The sequence below is a fragment of the Canis lupus genome, chromosome 30 (genome assembly GCF_048164855.1).
Source record: "Canis lupus baileyi chromosome 30, mCanLup2.hap1, whole genome shotgun sequence".
NCBI lineage: Eukaryota > Metazoa > Chordata > Mammalia > Carnivora > Canidae > Canis > Canis lupus.
In genome coordinates, this window is record NC_132867.1 from 18,030,032 (window position 1) to 18,055,957 (window position 25,926).

Genomic DNA, 25,926 nt, shown 5'->3' on the forward strand with positions numbered 1-25,926 from the left:
ATAAAGCATGAGCCAAGAATAATCTATTCACAGAAGATAGTATTCAAGAATAGAGTAACTTTGGAGCTCCTGGCTGGCTTAGTCCATGGAGCATGCAACTCTTCTTGATCTCAGGATTGTGAGTTTGAGCCCCACAATGGGTGTAGAGATTACTGAAAAATTAAGTCTTGACATTTTTTTAATTAAAAAAATAAATAAACAGATATTTTCACAAGCAAAAACATTAGGCAATGAAGACCCATTAAAATTGTTAAGAAAAATTAGGCAGTTAAGAGACTGAAACAAAGAGCTCAGGAACAAAGAAACTGGTGAAGAAACTGACAATGAGTACTGGCTCTGTTAAAACGGAGAAATGACACTAAGTTACTATGGAAATTTTGCTATAGACCGAAAAATAAATATTAAAAATCATATGATGTACAACTATAATAAGAATCTAAATAAACAGCATGGGGAGGGAGGAATCGCAGGAGTGCTAAGGTCCTTGATCTTTCCTTAGCAAGACATTAATTACTATCAGCTAAGGCATAAAAATTGTATTGAGAAATAAACACAACTCCAACCTCATTATATTTTCCACAAGTCCTTTGTTAACTAACAAGGAATCTTTTAGAAAATATTACCTCTAAAAAAAAAAAAGAAAATATTACCTCTTGTAATGAATGAAGAGTTCTGTCCTGATGCTGAATTTCAACAATTTCTTTAGTTTCACTTGTTTCTTTTTTTATATTGTATATCTGAAGTAAATTGTGATTAGAGACAGGATTTATATTCTTATCCCTCTCCTTTCTTCCTTTCACCAAAAAATATAAGTGAGGTTCGCTACTGTGAACTTCTGGTTCTAGACAGGCTTGTGGGGCCAACTCCTCCCAGGCCCTGCTTCCCCTCTTGACTTAGGGTCAAGCCAGAGTCTAGCTCCCACAGTCTCATTTCAGGGGCTCAGCTACATGACTGACACCGGGGCCTCAGATGGGACTACCTAGTCCAAATCTATGAATCTACTTGAAGCCAAACCTCAGGTAGAAAACTTGGGGGGTCCAGGATAGGAGCAATTTGTCTCCCTTCCCAGAAGACCCCTGGGCTCCTGATGTAAATGGTTCCCTTCCACTTGTCAGTTCAGGAGCTGGCTTTACACTAAATGCCTTTTTTTACCTTTCTCCTATTGTCCATGCCTTGTCCGACTCACAAAGTGTAATGATCTGCTCAAAGATGGTCTTCCATCTCTATCCATACAAGGACAGAACATCTTTTACATAAGAAGAGAAAGGAAATACTCATGTAATTCCCTCTAGGGCAAAAATTTGGCAGATTGTCCCATTAGGCAAGTCAATAAAACCTTAATATTTATATACTTGTAATTCAGTGGAATTCAGTGAAATACTTCAAACAGTGCTGAGAATTATCATAGTAATTTGATACACTAGTAATCTAATACATTTTATCTATTGGTGTTTCAGGAGAATATGTATCTCTATTGTTTGTCAAGAGTATTACCTTGGTAGTTTATTAGTGGTATTTTTGATTAATCCTGATGTTACATGCCTTTTTTTTAAAGATTTATTTTTATTTATTTATGATAGACATAGAGAGAGAGAGAGAGAGAGGCAGAGACACAGGCAGAGGGAGAAGCAGGCTCCATGCTGGGAGCCTGATGTGGGACTCTTTCTGGGACGGGGATCATGCCCTGAGCCAAAGACAGATGCTCAACTGCTAAGCCACCCACGCATCCCTCTTTCTTTGGTTTTACGTAGTTACAAAGGAGTGTTCACTCGGTGAAAATTCATCCAGCATACTTATGACTTGCGTACTTTTTCTATATGTATATTTCAATAAAATTTACCAAAAATAAATAAAAAGTAAAGATCTTTACTAGTCTCTAAATATGTATATGTATGCGTGCACACACACACACACACACACACACACATACATTCTTTTGGTTGTTTTGTTCATTTTTAAAATTCTTTAATCCATTTGAATATGTTGTTATAAAGTGAACTAAATGTGTTTTTCCAAACTGTCAACTAGTTTTAGCAAACTAATTTTCCTTTGAATATGGATAGATTAATATCTTTTGTCCCTGCTGACCCTTAGCTTCCACAGTTGCAAAATGAGTAAGATGGATTGATCTCCTGGCTTCTCTCTGTGTCTAAATTTGTATGATGAAGTTACATAAATGTTTAATAATTATCAACAGTGATTTAAAACCATAAGAGAAGGAGACACTGAATCTACATATACCAACCAGGCACTTCATCTAACAAGTCCTGACAAACATGAATAACCAACCTGTTAATGGCAATTGTGTTCATACAAATGAAGTTCAAATTATTAAAAAAAAAAAAAAAAAGATGACAATGAAGGTCGAAAAGCTGTTTCTTCCAGGCTTAGACCAAGGAAGAAATTACCAGAAGCAGCAAATCTAGCCCCATCAGCAGCTAAGCACCTTCTACCTTCTGTAATGGGAGATCTATTTGGCCCCATGATTCCTGTTCATCTGTATATCCCTCCATCAGCTCCTGATATTGATCTTGGAAGCCCTGTAGACATTGACCTAGTTAGGCACAGACTCAAAATTGAATGAGCATTTTCATGTTCATAGAAGTCAATTATCATTTGCCCTTGAGCTCTTCAGGAATTGACACATTTAATGAGTACATTTTGGTATTGAAGATTTTTCTTTTTTTTAAGAGAGAGTACCCACGTGAGGGCAGAAGTGGGGGTAGGTGCAGAAGGAGAGAGAATCTTAAGCAGCATGAGCCTGACACAGGACTCAATCTCACGACCCTGAGATCATGACCTGAGCCAAAATCAGGAATCAGTTCCTTGAGCCACACAGGCGCCTGAGTATTAAAGCTTTTAATCCCAGAAACTGGACCTAATAGGGTTTAGTATAGAAACAAAGGAGGTAATTCTACTCATAATTACTAAATCACTATTCTTTCTAATGATTCTCATGGTCTCCTCATTGGAGAAGCATATGTTGCCATCATGTAGCCTAGCATCAATATTCTAGAATCTTTAGCTCCTGCTATCACTATCATGACTACCTACTACCAACTGTATTAGTAAATTCATGGAGACACCTATGCTCCCTCATAATTGTGAGGGCCACCCCACACCACAGTAACCTGAGGTACTTTCTTAATTCTTTGGTCTTTAGAACATGGGGATTCATGAAATCTGTATATATCCCTTTTGACTCAACATCCAAGTGCTCTTGGAATTCTGAATACCAAAGTTCATTAAAGACTCATAATAGCTATTAACATTATTGACAACACAATGCATGTTCATTGCTAAGAGCCAGGGTCAATAATAAATTGTACTTTGTATTTACTATTAGGAACAGACTGCCATTATCAACTAATATTTGTTTACTGTCTCTTTAATCTCAGGACATTTGTCAAAATTCTAGCATGCCTGGGGGCATCAGGGTGGCTCAGTTAGTTAAGCCGGACTCTTGATTTCAGGTCAGGTCATGATCTCAGGGTCATGAGATTGAGCTCCATATTGGGCTCCATGCCCCCTCCACCCCCCAAAATTAGAGCATGCCTGGTTTGTACATCCACTCATTTGAGTAAGGGAAGTCAGGAGTGAAAAAATGAAAACTGCCTTCCACACCAGTATTGACCCTGATAACTATAATAGTATCTGTCACATATTCAGTGGAAAAAAAGAGAGTATTTTAAATCTAATAATTTTTTGAATTGGTAATACATGCATACAGTACAACATTCAAAAGACATTAAAGAATATACAGTAAAAACTTAGTTTTCCTCCTGTGTCCTCTTAGCTACCCAAATATCCTCCTCAGAAGTAATAACTATTATCTATTTTTTATGTCTTTCCAGAAATCATACGCATACATGCACATATTTCACACAAATGGTGGTATATACTAGATACAGTTTTACATCTTGCTGTCTTCAATTAATGAACTATCCTTAACACAATTATTTCATGAAGATACATTAATATTTCATAAAAAGCTACCTCAATGAAAGACATTCTAGTTTTCTTACCTAATCAATGAGAAGTTACCACTGTTTTTGCCTTCCAATGAGAATTTTGTAATTTATTTATTCATGAAAGACACAGAGAGAGAGAGAGAGAGAGAGAGAGGTAGAGATACAGGCAGAGGGAGAAGCAGGCTCCGTGCAAGGAGCCCGATGCGGAACTTGATCCCAGGATCCCAGGATCATACCCTGAGCCCAAGGCAGACGCTCAACCGCTGAGCCACCCAGGTGTCTCGAAGGTAATATAAGTTAATGCAGAAATTAAATGTCTTCCTGGATTAGAGTGTATCCTATAATTTAAAATTCTTCCAGAATGCCCAAGGTTTCAGACAGATCTAAGTAGAGTCCTTTCAAAGACTCAAGAACTTGTAGAAGAGAAAAGGTATTTTTCCCTTTGAAACTGTGAGTACTAAAAGCCACACACAAAAGCACCTACCAGGGCAGCCCCGGTGGCTCAGCGGTTTAGCACCGCCTGCAGCCTGGGGTGTGATCCTAGAGACACGGGATCGGGATCGAGTCCCACGTCAGGCTCCCTGCATGGAGCCTGCTTCTCCCTCTGCCTGTGTCTCTGCGAATAAATAAAGAAAATCTTAAAAAAAAAAAAGCACCTACCAGAATTAAAGAAGCAGAGTCAAAGGAGCTGGCTCATGTTGTGGTCATTTGAACCTCTCAATTCAGTTATGTGTCAGAAGTAAGAGGAGGCAAGTGAGGTACTCATCTCAGGATGGAAATTCAAAGGGATGCAAAAGGAAAAAAAAACAAAAACAAAAACAAAACCCAAAACCCTGCCATCAGGAAAAAAAAAACAAAAAAACAAAAAAAAAAAAAACAGAATTTTAAACAGCCTTTTAAAAAAAATCAACATTAGTGTAAAAAAAAATCCATGATCAAAAAAAAAAAATATTGACTTTTAAAAAATAAAAAGATCTCATTCTACACTTGCATGACCTACCTCACTTGCCCCACCTTTAATCCCAGCTCTTAGACATCTTGGTTATGAGAGCAGTTAAATTCTATAACTTCTTATTTTTCATCCAGGTTAATTTTAGGTCTGTCATTTCCAAATGAAAGAGTTCTATCTACTATAGTACTTCACAATGTTATCACAGCATTTCGTGATTTAATGCATGTATAAGGCTTAGCAAGTACTTGATGCATATATAAATGGTGGTTGTTTAAGCTGTAGTTATTCCCTGAAATGTCATGTCCCCTTCCCAACAACCTTGAAATATTCTAATCTCTCACACAAATTTTTGCGCATATCTTCAAAATTATAAAACAGTCTCGTCTACATGAGTCCTGGGGAACAACCCCAGGTGTTGTGCTCTGAATCCACCACAACGTAGGCTCCCAGGTCAAGCTGCCTACTAGCTGCTCACAACAGATGACCAAGTGTGGCAGGGAAACAAAGGCAGACTCATTCTTCACTGGTGACTTTGCCTTGAGGACTCCCCATTGGCCTTGCTGAACCTTTTAGCATTCTAAGACTCTTCCCACCTACCATTCCTTTCTTCCCTCTCTCCTTTACAGGTGTCAGAAGGGTGTGGTGGCCTGAAGCTCTCTTAGGCTCCTCTATTCCCTCTCGGTTCATTTTCCCTCAAAGACATTTTCCCCAAGAAATTTCATGCACTTCTTATCTTGTCTTGACATCTGCTTCTCTCTAAATAACTCAGACTATGCAGAACTACCAGACTTGTTAAAACAGAGAGACAGACAGACAGACACGCACACACAAAGAACAAAAGACCAAACTTCTTGGCCACCAAGGTGGCTTTAGAGACGTGGCAGTGTTACTTAGGGGAAGCTGGGCTGTGGTTAAAATCACCAGGAACCACAAGCACTGGCAAATTATCAAGAAGCTGAATCATGGACAATAGTTCCTCATCTTCTCTATTCCTCCCTTTTGGGGGGCCATTATTTATTTAAGTCAGTTAAGAAATAGGAATGATTCCAGTATTTTCTAGCTTAATTTTCTGAAATACCTATATTCTTGCCACCCCTAAATTGGACTTTCTGCACATAAACCGTAGTTCTCATTCCCACTTATTCAGGCACCACATGGGAAACATGTAGATCAAATGTGTTGCTACCATTTACTCTTTTTTTTTGTCAATAGCTCCTCTTGGAAAACAAAGGAAAAGAATTATTAGACTTTTAGGAGTTGTTTTATGATACCTACATTGAGCACCTTCTGTTTAAGACAAAGGCTCTATCTTGGCAACAAACCAGACTGCTCCCTGTCTTGCTCCACAACATGTGCCAGAACCCAAGACTTTTCAGGCTACATCCTCACCAGTCTCCTTCTCAAAGGAGAGTGGGCATGGGGGAACCATACTTACTGGTTTTATAATATTGCCTTTGTTCCAAGGTCATGATGACATCATAGCATTTATGGCTATTGTTTCAATACTGATTAGTTTTCCTAGGTACTGGGAATCTTTCCCACAGCCATCAACACTACTGTGCCAGAAACTGATAACAGTTATTGCTTCTGGAGAAATTCTAGATGACTGGCAGGCCATAAGGAAAAAAAATATTCTTATATGCTTTACTAAAATTAGAGCAAAATATAAAAAAATAAAAAAATAAAAAAAATAAATAAAATTAAAGCCATACAATTGCATTACCTATTCAACAAATTAAGAAAATGTAAAATAAAATAGGCTTTTGAATTTTATGGGTTTTTAAAATTTATTATTATTTTTAAAGATTTTATTTATTTGAGAGAGAGAGAGAGAGAGAGCACAAGCAGGGGGAGGAGCAGAGGGACAGAGAGAAGCAGACTCCCTGCTGAGCAGAGCCCCTGATATGGAGCTTGATCTCAGGACCCTAGGTTTGTGGCCTGAACCAAAAGCTGATGCTTAACTGATTGAGCCACCCAGGCATCCCTGTTTTGAATTTTAGATGGCCTAACTAGAATCAAATCAGGTTTCATAATTTGCCCAGTTAGGGATGATACTTATTTTAGTCTGTTCAAATTGCTATTACAAAAATTCCATAGATTAGGTGGCCTTAACAACAAACATTTCTCACAGTTCTGGACACTGGAAAGTCCAAGATCCAGGCACTGGCAAATTCACTGTCTGGTGAAGACCTGCTTCATGGATCGTCTTCTTCCCGCTATGTATTCACATGGTGGAAGAGGCTAAGGAACTCTAGGGTGTCTTTAATAAAGGCACTAATTTCATTCACGATGGCTCAACTCTCATGACCTAATTATTTCCCAGAGGCCCCACCACCAAATACCATCACATCAGGAGTTAGGGTTTCAACATATGAATTTTGGGGGGAGTCACAAACATTCAATCTCCACCAATACCATTCTTCACAATACTGTTTTGATGCTATCTTAGTTATACCACCTGCTATAAGCACACCTGAACTTCCCTCCTTCACATCCCTAAGTCCTTCTAATAATGTCATCCATTCCTCCATCAAGAACATAATATTTCAATATAACAATGGGATCCATTTCATAATACTTTCTTTCACAAGGCTGTCTAAGATTGGTAATTCCCTAACTGGCCCCAATCACCCTGTATTCACTTTCCAGCAAAACGGGACAAGGTAACAATTTTCCATAGATCAGCATAGATTCCAAAAGATGGTGACTCTTTGGCACTTCAGGTATAACTTTAAATCCCAATAAGTTGAATACAAAATCATGTACATATAAGCACTTACTGTTTTTTTCTAGTGCAATGATCCAAAACTTTAATCAAATTGTCCAAGTGTTGGGCAGCCCGGGTGGCTCAGCGGTTTAGTGCCACCTTCAGCCCAGGGCCTGATCCTGGAGATCCAGGATCAAGTCCCATGTTGGGCTCCATTCATGGAGCCTGCTTCTCCCTCTGCCTGTGTCTCTGCCTATCTGTCTCTATCTCATGAATAAATAAATAAAATCTTTAAAAAAAAATTGTCCAAGTGCTTGATAACCAAAAAACCTTCAGAACCATGTAGCAGATGTTTTGGTGCCAGGCCTAGATTTACTCAGCATTTACTGTTCCCATACTTCCTATGGGGAAGAATCCATAGTCAGGAAAGACTGCCTGACTGCCTGAGGGTCTTCTCCAACTAAAGGAGTGTGCTGGACTCCGAAAGGAGAGATGGGGAATGCTGGGGAGTTAATATCCCAGGAACAGCTTCCAGCCATCAATAGATGGGAGTCGGTAAATAAACACCCCAACTCCTCACTCCTCAGATGAAACAACTACAACACTTACTCTACATAATCTACCAGGTTCTCCTATTGGGATTGATCCATTATCCAGAGTCAATCTGCTCATCAATATACCTTCTGTTGTTTTTTTCCCATGGTTGTCTCACTTCCCCATTTCCTTACTTGTGCTTCCTGGAATCACATTCTAAATAAAAACTTGCACTCGCATCTGTACCTCAGGGTCAGCCCAAGTCAAACCACATTGGTTCCCATATAGACTATCCATTCTGGCTATCATTTGGTTTATCTATACTCTAATCAACCAATACTAAAATCAGAACGCTTGCTAAATGGGTCAAGTTCTATATTCATCTTTGGAAACCAGCGGTGTTTCACTGATCTCCCCTATAATGATTACATTAGACCCTTGCCAACAAAAAACATCCTGGAATGCAAGGACTTTTTCAGAGACAAGGAAAACCTTAAATCCCATGCACTCTTGCAAACCAGGGAGATACAGCCTTTGGCTGCAAATTGAAAGTACACTCTAAAGGGGAAGGATTAGGCTCAGGGTTAAATGGGCAAAAACCGCAAGTTCTGTGCCCTTTTTGGGGACTGGTCAGACTTAAGTCCCAAACTGCAAATATCATGAGTGGAGTGGCAAGGACGATAAAGTTCACTATTTCTGGTAGCACTTTCAGGATGTGGCAGCTGTTTGAGAGCATGACAGGATGTGTTGCAGGGGTCTTTTTGCAAATTTTGCTGAATTTTGTGCAAGCTGGCCACCTTACATTGTGCTGACTGGTTTTGTCCCACATGGTCATTCAACCTGTTCAAAATCTTAGTTTTTTCTCCTTTGACATGAGGGAACCCATTTTGTCTTTCAGTAGTTACTGTCTAATTATTGGGGTCTTCTAACCCTATTTTGTATTTAACCACACTACATTCCATATCATGCTAGAGGTAGCTGATGGAGAAAGTACATTATTCTTGCTAATACCTTAGGCTTCTGTGCCAGCACCACACCACATATGATCATCTCAACAGAAGCAGAAAAAGTGCTTGACAAAATCTAATACCCTTTCATGATAAAAACACCATAAAACTAGGGATAGAAGGAAACATCCTCATCTGATAAAGAACATCTATGAAAAACTCATAGTTAACATTATACTTAATGGTAAGAGACTCAATGCTTTCCCCATAGGATGAGAAAGAAGAGACTAATTTCCACTCACACCTGTAGTAGAGGTTCTATCCACTACAATTAGAGAAGAAAAAGGATTAAAAAAAACACCCAGATTAGAAAGGAAGAAATGAAATAATCTCTATTTCCAGATGACATGATTCTGTAGATATAAAATCCTAAGGAATCTACTGAAGAAAAAAAAAAAAAAAGAACAACTACTAGAACAATAAATGAGTTCAGCAAGGTTGCAGGAGATAAAATCAACATACAAAAATCAGTTGTATTTCTATATACCAGGAACTTTGATCTTTGGTCAATTTAACATTGCTGAGCCACTGGTTCTTCAAATAATCAGAAAATGAAATTAAGAAATCAATTTTAGTTGTAACAACATCAAATATAATAAATTTAACAAAGAGGGCAACCCCGGTGGCTCAGCGGTTTAGCGCTGCCTTCATTCCAGGGCGTGATCCTGGAGTCCCCATGTCAAGGCTCCCTGCATGGAGCCTGCTTCTCCCTCTGTCTGTGTCTCTGCCTCTCTCTCTCTCTCTCTGTGTCTCTCATGAATAAGTAAATAAAATCTTAAAAAAAAAAAAAAAACTCTTAGAAGAAAATGTAAGAGTAAATCTTAATAAGCTTGGATTAGGCATAGGCTTCTAAAACACAGCACCATAAACACAGGGAGAAAAGAAAATTCTCAGCAGCCCTTTGGAGTCCAAGGGGAAAAATAAAAGGGTGTGAAAAGGAGCTGACCTAGGATAGTGGGAGGCTAAATGTTTATTTCCTCATTCTGTTGAAGATTATAATCTACTTTGGTTTATTTGGTTTTCTACTTGAATTGAGACCCTTCCTTCTTGCTGCCTTTACTGGGCTCTCAACCTTGAGAGAATGGCTGGAATCTTAGTACCATTCTAAGAAGTTGGCCCCTGGAATTCTGCAGGCATGTCTTTTGGCAGATGGCTTTTTGCAGTTCTGCAGACCAAACCTAATTATCCATTTTGAATTATCATCTGAGTTTCTATTTGAGTTGCCAATGTTTGTCCATTTGATTCTTCTCCTGTCCATTAAGCAATTTTAGTGCATGAAAGAGCATCTAAAAGAATGTCAGGAAACCAGCAGCCATTTGTTGAGAGCCATATGGGATATCCTGGCACTATTCACCAGAAGTCCATTTTTTTCCTTAATCAAGCAAGTAGGAAACATATTATTGTAATAAAAAACTCAAAAAAAAAAAAAGGCCTAACACATCTGTAGCAGAACACTCTGCAAAATTCCTATCATGTTAATGGAATCCAACATACACATCGAATGCAATTCTACTTGGTCAAGAAAAAATGTACTTAATCTCTATCAGAGATTACAAAAAACTAAAATGCCATGAATTGGAGTTACCTAATAGCTTTTTTTTTTTTTGATTTTTATTTATTTATGATAGTCACACAGAGAGAGAGAGAGAGAGAGAGGCAGAGACACAGGCAGAGGGAGAAGCAGGCTCCATGCACCGGGAGCCCGACGTGGGATTCGATCCCGGGTCTCCAGGATCGTGCCCCGGGCAAAAGGCAGGCGCTAAACCGCTGTGCCACCCAGGGTTCCCCCTAATAGCTTTTGAATAAATACATATTAAATATGCTTAATATTCTTTCCTCAGTTTTCTTAAGTGTCTACAAAAGGCCAAATTCCATCCTCATGCCCACTCCCACATAGCATCTCTTGTCAATTATGAAGCTTTGGGGATGCCTGGGTTGTTCAGTGGTTGAGCCTCTGCCTTTATTTAGCTCAGGTCATGATCCCAGGTCCAGGGATCGAGTCTCACATCAGGCTCCCTGCAAGGAGCCTGTTTCTCCCTCTGCCTGTGTCTCTGCCTCTCTCTGTCTCTCATGAAAAATAAAACCTTAAAAAAAAAAAGTATGAAGCTTTGTCTTATTCAACAACACAACAGAAAGTAATCTCCTTTCAATGATACTTCCTATATTCCTTTCTTGCTTAGCAATAGCAACAGAAGGGAAATTAAACAGATCCATTAGCCAAAGTTTATTTTATTTTTTATTTTTTAAGATTTTATTTATTTATTCATGATAGACACACACAGAGAGAGAGAGAGAGAGAGAGAGAGGGAGGCAGAGACACAGGCAGAGGGAGGAGCAGGCTCCATGCAGGGAGTCTGACATGGGACTCGATCCTGGGACTCCAGGATCATACCCTGGGTGGAAGGCAGGCGCTTAAATCGCTAAGCCACCCAGGCTGCCCCCAAAGTTTATTTTTATATGCAATAAAGTTTTCATAAAAGTTAAATGATAATGCTCAGTGGTGACAAGAATGCTTTTTAATGATAAGTGGGCTTCTTCAATCTTTCAAGTGCTTTTGAATCAGGAATGCATAATGGACTTTTAAACATAAAAGCAGGGACAAATAGGATCACCTTGATAGCAAGTCCATCCACACAATAGTAAAATTCTTCCTTTATTAGAAATTTACAAGTTTCCTAGTCCTTTAGAGCTGGTGTTTCAAATTAGGGTATGTTCTCACTATTAGCAATCTGAAATTAGAAATATCCAATGTACCTGTGAAAGGCTGTCCTAACCAGGGAGTCACCTGGTGGTCTAAAGAATAGCATTTCCCTGCCCACTGCCATTGCCCCTGGGCACCCTCTCTATTTCATTCTCATTCTCTTCTTCACTACTGATTAGCAGACTGCATGACTGATGACGGTTCTGCTCTCCAATTTTTTAAAAAAGATTACTTCTTTATTTTTTAGTTTATTTATTTAAAATATTTTTTAGTTTAAATTTTTTTTTATTTTTTTTTAATTTTTATTTATTTATGATAGTCACAGAGAGAGAGAGAGAGAGGCAGAGACATAGGCAGAGGGAGAAGCAGGCTCCATGCACCGGGAGCCTGATGTGGGATTCGATCCCGGGTCTCCAGGATCGCGCCCTGGGCCAAAGGCAGGCACCAAACCGCTGCGCCACCCAGGGATCCCTTAGTTTAAATTTTTTAATGTAATCTCTACCCCCAACATGAGCCTCGAATTCATGATCCTGAGATGAAGAGTCACATGTTCCACTGAGGTACCCCTTCTGTTCCCCAATTAAAATGTGTGTCAGGCAGGGGAGGGGGCAGTTCTACACCACCAAGTAATTCTCCAACACCAGCCAGGTATCCTACAATTCAACCTGATTCTGACACTATCTACCCAGAGATTGCATCAGATTCTGTAGGTTGAGGGCTCAGTTCTACACATGGCCCCTTCCCTACCTTATTATGTGTGCTTCTGACCAACTAGCTATAGATTGGGGGTTCCAAAAAACCCCTCCTTGGGTTTAGTGGACATCAGATGCCAGGTGTCAAGACCAGGTTGACATCTGTGCTTCTGATTGGACAGTGATAAATCAGAGATTTCCACAACTCCCTCTTTGGGTTTGATGGTTTGATATGCTAGAGAGGCTCACAGAACTCAGGAAACCCATGTATCCACTTGAGTAGAGTATACAAAAGATATTAAAGGATACAAATCAATAGCCAATAGCCAGATGAAGAGATGCACAGGGTGAGGGCCCAAACAAAGGGGTTTTTGTCACTGTGGTATTTGGGGCCCCGCATGGTGGCACATGGGAGAGTTTTGGTTCTCCAACAGAGAAGCTCAGCTCTTTGAAGACCACCCCCCCACCACCACCCTTTTGGATTTTTATTAAGGCTTCCTTACATAGGCATGACTGATTGAACCACTGACCACTGATGACTGACTCAACATCCAACTCTTCTCCCTTCCCCAGTGAGACCCAAAGTTCCATCCTTCAATTTCAGGTTATTTCAGGTTGGTTCTCTTCATGACCAGCCCCCAAAGTTAGGGAATTTCCAAAAATCACCAACTTAGTGGTGGTCAAAAGGGTCTGGCTATGAATAACAAAACACCCATTTCATCTGCATGGTTCTGAAGCATTTTCAGGAACTGAAGATTAAGAGGCCAAATATTATAACAAAAGAAGTTCCCATTGCTCTTATTACTGTAGAAATTCCAAGAGTTTTGGCAGCAATGGGTCAAGAGCTGTAAATGAAGATCAAATATATATGAGAAGTATTTCTCATATATATTTGGTCATTCAGGTGAACAAAAGATTTTTTTTCTTAAATGATCAAAAATATATATATGTTTTTTCTACATGACCACACATATATGTATATATATATTTCTTATAAATCACAATATCAAAAAAAGAATCACAATATCACAGCTGATACCTTCCCAAACTTATTGATAAGGCTGCCAAAGTTGCCTGGGATCTGTGGTCCCAAGCTTGCTTTCTTGCTGATTCAGCACTCCTGCTACTCCCACATTCACTCATTCAACTCTAACCAGGGTCTTTTACTCCAATTTTCCACTGTATTCCCACCAGCATCTATTGGTGCTAGATCACTAGATAATGTGCCAACTCTCTCCTTCACTTCTTTAAATGCAAATACAGTCCCTTCTCCCTAAAACTATAAACAACGTTAGTGCCGTACTCTAAACATACACAACTTGTCCTTTAACATTCTATGCTCCATTGTTCCTGGGAAAAGAATAAGGTTTGGCAAAGAAGTCTTGGCTCCCAAATCTATGTCTGAGGGAGAGAAGCTGCTTTACTGGAGTGCAGAGTTGGCCCTGTGAATGCAAGTCCCCAAAGAAACATTCTTACAAAGGATGTTTCATCCTGCTGTGTCAGGAAGACCATAGGGTAAATAGGTGTTTGTCAGCTTCCATGGGAAATTCACATTTATGGCATGGCTTCTGGGAGATTTACAACCAACACAAAAAACAAATGAATTCCTCAAAGGAGTGTAATCTAGGTTCCAAAATCTGGATCTCCAGCCAGGTCGTCTCTCTTCCTGGCATCTTCACTTGGAAGTCCCCCAGGCGCCAAAAACCTAGCATTTATACTCCACTAAACCTGCTTGTCTTCTATTCCCTATTTAGTTAATAGCACCCTTATCCACTGATTGCCCCAACCTGAAACCTGAGCTGGCTTTGTTTCCTGTTCCTCACAGTCCATGTGCAACTGGGCTCAAATTCTGCTTGTCCTTTCTCCGAAATGCTCCTAGTCTCTCACCACAACTGGAGTTCAGACCCATTGGCTTTTAACTATGACAATGATTTCTTCAAAGATCTCCTCCCTTGTTTCTTCCTGCTCTCTTCAGATCTATCCTTCCTTGCACAGCCTCTAGAGTTTCTTTCCCAAACAAAGATAGAATTAGGAAAGGCCCTCTTTAAAACAAGACAAAAATGACAACACACATACATACACCCCTTGGATTGCTCTTCCTGCTAAATCAAAAAACCTAACTTCAGAAGAGAGATTATTGCCTATACTGTGTTACACTAAAGCAACTGGTTAGTGCATCGAAGGCTTTTGCGGGTAGCACTGCCTGTAAGTCTCATTATGAGAGCCTTTCAGTAGGCCAGGGAACAGTTTGAATGTAGCTTGTCTTTTGTTAAGTCTTCTTCCTCAGGAGTGTCCTAGAAAAATCTATAGTGAGCCCCTCCAGACCACTCAGATTAACATGGGAAGATGATTGGACACCAAAGAGAAATAGAGAAGTCCATTTTCTTGGGTTCTTGGGATTCTTTTTTTTTTCTTTTTTTTAAATACTTTGTTTATTCATGAGAGAGAGAGAGAGAGAGGCAGAGACACAGGCAGAGGGAGAAGCAGGCTCCATGCCAGGGAGCCCGATGTGGGACTCAATCCTGTGACCCTGGGATCAGGCCCTGATCTGAAGGCAGATGCTCAACCGCTGAGCCACCCAGGCGTCCCTTGGGACTCTTGTTATAGAAAAATTTCACTGGTTTTCCGTCTAATCTCAGACTTCCAAAGACCAGACAAATTTTGTGACAAAATATGGTAGCTCCCCTTAATCACATTTTTTTTTGCTCTTCATCTTTTTTTTTTAATTTTTTTTTAATTTTTATTTATTTGTGATAGTCACACAGAGAGAGAGAGAATGAGGCAGAGACACAGGCAGAGGGAGAAGCAGGCTCCGTGCACCGGGAGCCCGACATGGGATTCGATCCCGGGTCTCCAGGATCGCGCCCTGGGCCAAAGGCAGGCGCCAAACTGCTGCGCCACCCAGGGATCCCCTTAATCACATTTTTTATGAGCCCCTGCCTTTTCACCATTTTCCCAATTGTTTTTTTTTTTTAGATTGTATTTATTTATTCATTAGAGACAAAGAGAGACAGAGGCAGAAACATAGGCAAAGGGAGAAGCAGGGTCCCTGCGGGGAGCCCGATGTGGGACTCGATTTCCCAGACTCCAGGATCACGACCTGAGCCAAAGGCAGATGCTCAACCACTGAGCCACAAGTTTCAGGATTTGAGTTCAAATTCTAAAAGAACACTTTTCCTAAAATCTAAATTAATTCAGTCACCAAATATGTTTTGAGTCCTTATTTAGGACCAAGCACTAAACTAGATGTTGGGGTTAAAATAGGAAAAAAACAAGAGGCTCCTGTCCTCCTAGAGCCTACAGTTGGTTAAGTAGTGATAGGCATTAATTAAACGATCAAATAATTTACACATTTAAATATAAAATTGTAACTATGGCAAGTGTGCTAAAGGGGAGGTACCTGGTACTTTAGGAAACTATTATTCTAGAATTCGATTTAATCAGGGAATCTTTTTAGGAGACATGTACTCTGAAATGGGAGTGATGACTGGGAACCACTTGGCAGGTCAGATGTTCTGGGCACAGTCACAGTATCTGCAGAGTGGCTACAACTATGCGAAGGGAACTGAGGAGGGTAGGGATAAGGAGATGAGCTGGAGAAGAGCTAAAATCTTCATAGTTGAGAGGTATTTATCACAAGCACAACTGCAGTCCTTGTAGAGCTTACCTTTATAGGGATGGAATGTTAAGGTCTAATCAAAGAAAGGGAGTCAGTCTGACTCCGGAAATATCTTAACACTTTAATGCCTCCATCACTCTAGTTTCTTTACCTCAATAATCAGTTTACCTCAATGCATGTCACCTCAGGTTTTGTAGAGATATTTTAAGGAACAATGAGTCATAATTGCTGAGTTCTTTGAACTCCTTGGATGAAAGATGTTATATGGTCTATAAATGTAAAGCATTGCTATTACCTATCAGACAGAAAGCTGTCTCCAGCCAAAAAGAAACCAGCAAAATACAAAGGATATGAGTCTCCATCCACTTCTGTCAGAGTTAAATATATAATCTGGGCATAAATTAAATGGGCTTAATGCTGGGTAAGCTCAGCATCTTTGATCTAAAATGCCCAGAGCACTGTGCAAACATTAAGTCATCTGTTCTCAAAATGCCCTCCATACACGTCATGAACACCAGCCATTATAATTCTTCCTGAGGCTTATGATAGAGTTCACAGACTTTAATTTTCTTTCCAAAGGTAACCAGCAGTTGGTGTAAAATCCCAGAAAGACGACATAAGATCCTGGTTAATTCTGCCCGCCCCATTTACTGTCCCCCAAACAAGCAAAAGAAGTGAAACAGAGATGAGAAGGAAATGTGTAAGTTCACTCTTTCCCTTACCTTTCATATTAAACCCTTAATATTATTGGTACAGAACAACTTATAATAGGGGAATCGAGAGGGAGGGAGAGACAAGCAACGCTCAGAGCCAGTTTCTCCAGGGCCTTTGAAAATGTCTTCATTTCTTTTATTTCTCTTTAAGATTTTGAGAGACAGAGAGAGTGTGTGAGCGGGAAAGTGAGAAACAGACTACCTGCTGAACAGGGAGCCCAACGAGGTCCCTGAGGACCCAGGTCCAGGACCCTGAGGTCATGACCTGAGCCGAAGGCAGACGCTCAACCGATTGAGTCACCCAGGCGCCCCATCTTCATTTCTTTTAAAAGCAGAAGAAATAATGCTATGATCCAGCCTGGATTTAATTCGCCTCATACCAACACTTGTAAAAGACAATTTTATTTTTATTTTTGAATTTTTGGGGGGTTTCAAGGTTTTATTTAAATTCTAATTCGCTTAAAAAAATAAATAAATAAATTCTAATTCGTTAACATATATAGTAAAGTTGGTTTCAGGTGTAGAAAGCACGATTTCAACTATGATTGTGGTGGGAGCGGCCCACAAAGACAAAAGTACCCCAGGCCCTGTATCTTGCTGCTGCTCACTCCTCTGACCACTTCTATTCTCATTTAACTCCAGCCACATCAACCTCCTTGTGCTTCCTTAAATATACCAAGCCCATTCTCACCTCAGAGCATTTGCCTACTTTTCCTGCAGCCTTGAATGCTCTTCTTCCATAGGGCCCTCGATAGTCAGAATGTGGCCCTTAAAACTTGTATATTTTGAGGAAAACCTGTTGAGGAAATCCTTGACAAGGATTTATTTATTCCACCTAACCTAGAGAATCTTGCAAAAACTAAATATAATGGTTTTCAAGTGATTCAACAAACTGACCAGAGCAAGCCAAATAAAAAAACCGGAGGGTTGTCAACAATGGAAGATGTGGTTTGATTTCTCCATATAGCCAGCCCATCTACAGAACACAGGAATGTTGTTTTATTTAAAAGGACCAATGAGGGATCCCTGGGTGGCGCAGCGGTTTGGCGCCTGCCTTTGGCCCAGGGCGCGATCCTGGAGACCCGGGATCGAATCCCACGTCGTGCTCCCGGTGCATGGAGCCTGCTTCTCCCTCTGCCTGTGTCTCTGCCTCTCTCTCTCTCTCTCTCTGTGACTATCATAAGTAAATAAAAATTAAAAAAAAAAAATAAAAGGGCTAATGAAGATTTGAGAATGATGAGCTTCATCTGAGAAATTACAGCTACTAGCTTCCTCTCATGCTGGTTTCTGATCCAAATTTATATTAACTGTGTCATTTGGGAACTTTACGCCAAAAATTATTCTTAAAGCTTTCCTGGATTGGTAGAGTCCCTGGATCCTGGCAAAAGCTAATACAAATCATCTCTCAAGGAAAACACTTAAAACTCTCAAATACTTCACACAGAAAAAGTTCCACAAACACACACTTGCAATAAAAAGTAGTCATAAAACATGGAAAAAGAAGCCTAACATTAGTAAGAGCCTGTATAAACAACCAAACACAGAACATAAGGGGTGCCTGGGGGGCTGAGCCAGAAGGACTGGTTATTGGTTTCAGCTCTGGTCAGGATCCCAGGGTCCTGGGATCAAGCCCTAGTGGGACTCTGTGCTCAGCGGGAAGGCCGCTTGGAATTATGCTCCTGCCCCTGGCGCGGCTCACATGTGCGCTTGCTCTCTCTCTCTCTCTCAAATAAATAATCTTAAAATAAACCAAACAACCCACAAAATAAGATACCCAAAGACTACAAATCATGTAATTATTGCACACATAAAATATATTAAGCACATTTATTATGTTTAAAGAAATAATAAGAAATACTTGGGGAAAAAGAAATATTTGGAAGTATGAGTACAGAATAAGAAACCAAACATAGGTAAAAGGATTGAATATCTATAAATGGAAAAAATATAACTGAAACTAAAGCCCATTTGGAGAATTGTATAGTAGTAGATTCAACACAACTGAAGAGCAAAGGTGTTAATTAGAAAATAAAACTGAAAGAATTACTTGGGATTCTGTTCAGAATATCAAATACATGAAAATGATAAAGGATACGATGTGGAGGCTAGAATAAGAAATTGTAACATTAAAAAAAATAGAAATTGTAACATATATCTAATTGGTATCTTGGAGGGCACATCTTAGAGAATGTGAATAAAAGCAATATTCAACAAGAATTTGAGTACTGAGATTTTTCCAGTATTGAGAAATGACAGGAATTCTCTCAAGTTAGGAAATCCCTGGAGGGGGAACCCTGAGTGGCTCAGCTGTTTAGCACCTGCCTTCCACCCAGGGCGCGATCCTGGGGACCCGGGATCGGGTCCCACGTCGGGCTCCCTGCATGGAGCCTGCTTCTCCCTCTGCCTGTGTCTCTGCCTCTCTCTGTCTCTCTCTGTGCCTCTCATAAATCAATCAATCAATCAATCAATCAATCAATCAATCTTAAAAAAAAAAAAAAGATGGAGAATCAAACACACAAATTTGCCTCTATTCTTCCTGAAGAAAACCTCATTTAAATGACACTAAATGTCTTCCTTTCTTAAAAGTTTTTATTTATTTATTCATGAGAGAGAGAGAGAGGGAGAGAGAGAAAGGCAGAGACATAGGCAGAGAGAGGAGCAGGCACCAAGCAATGGAGCCCGATGCAGGACTTGATCCCGGGACTCCAGGATTACGCCCTGGGCCGAAGGCAAACGCTCAATTGCTGAGCCACCCAGGCATCCCATACTAAATGGATTTTTTTAAAAAAAGCCTCCAAGTACAAAGAAAAACAAAACAGAATAGAAGATAACAATATCAAATTTTTGGAATCTGAGAAACAGATGGATGAAAGTTTACTTACCAAATACACTCAAGAAAGCTGAGATCTGGGGAGCCTGGCTCCATCAGTCGGCAGACCAATCAATTCTTAATGTTGGGGTTGTAAATTTGAGCCCCACATTGTAGAGATTATTTAAAAATAAACTCTTTAGGGGTGCCTGGGTGGCTCAGTCAGTTAAGTATCTGACTTTTTTAAAAAAAAATGTTTTATTTATTTATTCATGAGAGACTCCAGGATCACGCCCTGGGCCAAAGGTAGACGCCCAACTGTTGAGCCACCCAGGCATCCCAAATATCTGACTTTTGATCTTAGCTCAGTTCTTTATCTCAGGGTCATGAGTTTAAATCCCACATTGGGCTCTACACTGGACTGGGAAACTACTTAAAAAAAATTCCTTTTAGGGCACGTAGGTAGCTTAGCTGTTTAAGTGTCGAACTTCAGCCCAGGTTGTGACCTCAAGGTCTTAGGATCAAGCCCCACATAGGTCTTCCAGCTCCAGGGGGAGTCTGCTCCTCCCCCCACTTGAGCACACTAGTGTCCTCCCTCTCAAATAAATAATAATCTCTCCAGATTGACCTGGTCACCAACAAGCCCAGAACTTTCAATATGCTTCTTTTTTTCTGTCCTATTTTAACCTTTGAGCAGAAAACAATAAATTAGCAGAAATTGGAGGAAAGCAACTAGTATTAAGTGACAGATACCAAAACAAAGAAAGCAATGGGAATAAATAGACTGTTCTTGGATAAGAAAATTAAAAGGCATCAATAAAATTTAAAATTTTGGTCTGTATAAACATATCTTTTAATTTTGATTTTTAAAATTTTTATTTTAAAGATTTTTATTATTTGAGAGAGCAAAAGAGCATGCACAAGCAAGGGGGAAGAATAGAGGGAGAAGCAGATTCCCCAGGGAGCAGGGAGCCCAATGTGGGACTGGATCCCAGGACCCTGGAACCATGACCTGAGCTAAAGGCAGGTGCTTAACCGACTGAACTACCCCGACACCCCTAAACATATTCTTTTAAAGATTTTTTTAAAGTAATTTCTACACCCAATGTGGGGATTGAACCCATAACCCTGAGATCAAGAGTTGTAGGCTTTACTGACTGAGCCAGCCAGTTGCCCCTAAACTTACCACTTTTGTGTATTCATTCTGGAATCACATTATTAGTGATGAAGGATAATTGGAAGAAAGGCAGGCAGGGACACAGGATCCCCTCTTCAAAAGGAAACAATCCTTAAAAGGATTTTACACCCACCCTGGAAGGAGTCCTCCATCCTTTACCATGTGATAGATGACAAAAATCTGATTGGAAATCAGATGCAGGGAGGGTTAATTAGATTAAAACAGCCCTTCAACAAGCTCATAAAAATCCCTAGATTGGGCAGCCTGGATGGCTCAGTGGTTTAGGGCCGCCTTCAGCCCCAGGGCCTGATTCTGGAGACCCAGGATTGAGTCCCACGTCAGGCTCCCTTCATGGAGCCTGCTTCTCTCTCTCATAAATAAATAAAATCTTACAAAAAAAAAAAAAAAAAAACCACAAAAACCTAGATTTAGAAACCCGATGGCAACCCTCTCTGGCCCCTCTCTCCTCAAGAGCTTTGTACTATCACTTTGCTATCACTCAATAAACCTCGCTTTGCTGCCCACCACTCTGTCTAGTCTACGTCATTCTTCAAAGCAGTGTAACCAAGAACCATGGACACTGACAGAGAAAAAACTCCTGTAACATTAGGAATCTAAAGAAAAATTCTAGGTCACTGGCTAAGGGTTGATTTCTAAATATTATATACATGGCACAAAACTAAAAGTGTATGATTTATAAATTCATTTGCATAGAGATAAATAGATGACTTAAATATTAACCCATGAAATCCATGCTCTTGGTATTTTAAGAACCCTGAGAAGCCTTCATTTCTTTCTTTCTTTCCTTTCTTTCCTTCCTTCCTTTCCTTTCTTTCCTTCTTCCTTTGTTTCTTTCTTTCTTTCTTTCTTTCTTTCTTTCTTTTCTTTCTTTTCTTTCTTTCTCTTTTTTTTTTTTAAATTTAAGTAGGCTCCACTTCCAACATGGGGCTTGAACTCATAACCCTGAGATCAAGAGTCCTATGCTGCACTGGCTGAGCCAGGTTGGCAACCCAGAAACCTTCATTTCTTAAGAACAGCATTATCATTTCCTTGAAAACATAAATATTAGCAGTGTCACCTATGAAAAAAAGTTTCCTGCTTTACATGCCTTCATATTCCAGGTTGTAAAGAGCTAAAAATCCTTTCATTCTTAGGGATAAGTCAATCTCTGAATGTGATCATAGGATTTTACTCATCTCTCGGTGTGTCAACAAATCCATTCCTGCTGAAAAATCTTTGTAAGAACAAATGTTATATTAACCATAGTTGTTTGTGTATCCACAATTATCACCTTCTTGACAGACCAAGAATCGCCTTTCTGCCGGCTATACACGTGGAGTGCTTGCAGCTTTACTAAGGACAATCCATTTTTTAAAAATAGATTTTATTTATTTACTCATGAGAAACAGAGAGGAGAGAGAGAAAGGCAGAGACATAGGCAGAGGGAGAAGCAGGCTCCATGCAGGGAGCCTGACGTGGGACTCGATTCCAGGTCTCCAGGATCACGCCCTGGGCTGAAGGCGGGGCTAAACCGCTGAGCCACCGGTGCTGCCCAGAACAATCCATTTAATGGCTGTGCACTACTGTTAGCTTGGTTTGAAAATATCAATAATTTGCATGATCCAGAATTAATGAGATTATCTCATTACAGCTTTCAGGAGACATAATTTCTGAGCTAACTATAGCCACAAACTTTTTAAGGTGTCATTAAGAAGTTTCAGATACTTGCATAATTTTAGCAGTTGTTTATATGAAATAATGTAGTTCTGAGCCAAAGTCTAGGGGTGCCTGGGCTAGGATCAAGCTCCGAGTCTGGCTTCCTGCTCTCCTGCTCTCCTTGCTTCTGCCGCTCTGTCAAATAAATAAAATCTTAAAAAACAAAACAAAAACCAAAACACCAAAGTGTAAAGATGACTCCATTTAAATTTTTTCCTTTTCCCCCCAGCTTTAATATAATTGTATAAAGGATAATAGTTTCCTAAATAAGATACATTGCTCCTTTCAAAGTTACTTAAATCTTGGAGATGATACATTTGGAAAAATTTGTGTTCAGTAATCTAATGAAATATGAAATATTAATTTTGTAAAATTAGCATTTTATGCAAAATGTTCTAAAAGGATATCATGATATAATGATTTATGAGTAATTGTATGCATATATATATATACACATGCATATGTATATATACATAGTATATTCAGTTCAGGGACACCTGCCGGACTCAGGGGTTGAGTGCCTGCCTTTGGCCCAGGTCATGATCCCGGAATTCTGGGACCGAGTCCCACATCAGGCTCCTGCATGGAGCCTGCTTCACTCTCTGCTTATGTCTCTGTCTCTCTTTGTGTCTCTCATGAATCAATAAAATCTAAAAAAAAAAAAAAAAAAGAATATAGAGACCTACGATAGTCTGGCTTCCAAGAGTGACAAAGATGAATGATCTGCCTTTTTGGCCTTCTAGAAATATTTAGAGTAAGATAAGAGATTTGTTGGGGGGATCCCTGGGTGGCGCAGTGGTTCGGCGCCTGTCTTTGGCCCAGGGCGCGATCCTGGAGATCCGGGATCGAATCCCACGACGGGCTCCCGGTGCATGGAGCCTGCTTCTCCCTCTGCCTGTGTCTCTGCCTCTCTCTCTCTCTGTGTGACTATCATAAATAAATAAAAAATAAAAAAAAGATTTGTTGGGTTATGAAAATGCCTATCACATGAGGCAAAAAGTAGGGACTGCAAAAAAAAAAAAAAGTACTAGAAAGAAAGGGATTAAGATAAAAATCCTTTGGAATAATTTCAAAAGATTTCCTCTAGTAGTGGTTGAGATAACCCATGAAGGGTGAGTTTAATTTCTACTAGAGAAGACACAATGAAAAAAAAAAAAAAAGAAGACACAATGAATGTGTGCTGCTTTGAAGTAATCATAGAAAAATTCTCATATAACAGTCTTTTTTTTTTAAATTTTTATTTATTTATGATAGTTACATCAGAGAGAGAGAGAGAGGCAGAGACACAGGCAGAGGGAGAAGCAGGCTCCATGCACCGGGAGCCCGACGTGGGATTCGATCCCGGGTCTCCAGGATCGCGCCCTGGGCCAAAGGCAGGCGCCGAACCGCTGCACCACCCAGGGATCCCATCATATAACAGTCTTAACTAGATATAACTTTAATACTCTTTTCTAATTTCATGAAGTATGTGTTGAGTAAAAATTTTAGTTCTAGATATTTTATACCTTCAATTATATCTAGGAGAGTTTTTGTTTCCTTAATAGGAAATCCCTAGGACTGTCCGGGGCGGGGCGGGGCGCGGCAGCGGTTTAGCCCCAGGTTGTGATCCTGGTACCCGGAATGAGTCCCACGTCCCAGGTCGGGCTCCCTGTGTAGAGCCTGCTTCTCCCTCTGCCTGTCTCTGCCTCTCTCTCTGTATGTGTGTCTCTCATGAATAAATACATAAAATTAAAAAAAAAAAAAAAGAAGGAAATCCCTAGCAGTTATTCTGGACTCTGCTTAGATCAGTCACAATTCTACTGGAGACAAGGTAAATCAGAATCGCTGGAGTGAGGGTTCAGATACTGGTATTTTGTAGAAGTTCTCTACATAATTTTAATTTTTTAAAAAATATTTTATTTTATTTTTAAGTCATCTCTACACCCAAGGTAGGGATGGAACTCAAACCCTTAGGTCAACAGCCCCATCCTCCACTGACTGAGCCAGCCAGGCGCTCCTCCAGATTATTTAATTTATTTATTTTTGTTTAAACAACAGACATTTATTTTTGTACAATTCTGGAGGCTAAGAGTCCGGGGCATAGATGCCTGCAAATCTGATTTCTGGTGAATCCTCCAGATAATTTTAAAGTGCAATCAGGATAGCAGACCACCAGGCTAAATTTCAGTTGAGCAACTTTGGTCTTACTAATAACTGATTTACTTTCCTTTGCTGCTTCAATAAATAATAAGAAATGTCCAATATCAGGGCACATGGGTGGCTCAGTGGTTCTCGTATAACAGTCTTAAATAGATATAACTTTAATACTCTTTTCTAATTTCATGAAGTATGTGTTGAGTAAAAATTTTAGTTCTAGATCATTTTAGTTCTGGAACTGCCTTTGGCTCAGGGCGTGATTATGGGGTCGAGTCCCCAATCAGGTTCCCCACGGGGAGCCTACTTCTCCCTCTATGTCTCTACCTCTCTCTCTGTGTCTCTCATGAATAAATAATAATAAAATATTTAAAAAAAGAATTGTCCAATATAATTTTTTAAAAAATATTTTATTTATTTGAGAGAGAGAGAGAGAGAGAGAGAGAGACAAACACAGCGGGAGCAGGGAGGGGCGGGAGAAGCAGGCTCCTTGCTGAGCAGGGAGGGAGCCCAAAGGGTGGCTGGATCCCAGGACCCTGGGATCATGCCTTGAGCCCAAGGCAGGCGCTCACCAGACTGAACCACCCAGGCGCCCCCCCCCCAGTATCTTTTTTTTTTTTAATTAGCTACCACTGGACTGAGTATTTACCATGTGCCAGGCACAGTGCCAAACATTCTTTTGTGCATTATCTCTTCTGATTTTCCTAACTAGGTGAATTTCCAGACTACTTGCCCAGTTAACTGCCCCATTCCGGGACCCAAGGACTTAGCCGCTGCACCACCCCGCTGCTCTCTTCCAATTCACTCCTGATATGGAACGGTCCGGAACACCAAAGTCTATCGGCAGCTATAAATAAACAGTATCTGCAAAGAGCAACCGAGAACACAGATGACACAAGAAGAAGTATGGAGGATACCAGGAAGTGACACCGTAGAGTTGACCAGGCAATTCGAAATCTGCCATTCCCGGGTCCCCCAACACCTCGTCCAGCCTTTAGTCACCCCTACCCGCCCCCCCCCCCCCCCGGGAAGCTCACTGGTTCTTGGCGGCCAATTTTAGGGTGAGAATAACCTTTGAATACCTAGGATCAACAACAACAAAAACCCAAAAAGCAGTCGAGGTATTTCTCACATCCATCCGAAGCTCTGGTTTAGAGGGTTCAGTCATTACTGGAGATGGGGAAGAGCCTTCCAG

At 40.2% G+C, this 25,926-nt stretch overlaps 1 long non-coding RNA gene across 1 annotated transcript; it reads left to right on the forward strand.

Moving 5' to 3' along the window:
- The first annotated feature begins 721 nt into the window (after nt 1-721).
- LOC140621497 (uncharacterized) lies at nt 722-25,785 on the forward strand. The gene is made up of 3 exons (XR_012021215.1): nt 722-3,136; nt 16,763-16,883; nt 25,444-25,785. It is a non-coding gene; the product is annotated as an uncharacterized lncRNA (long non-coding RNA).
- The last annotated feature ends 141 nt before the right edge of the window (nt 25,786-25,926 follow it).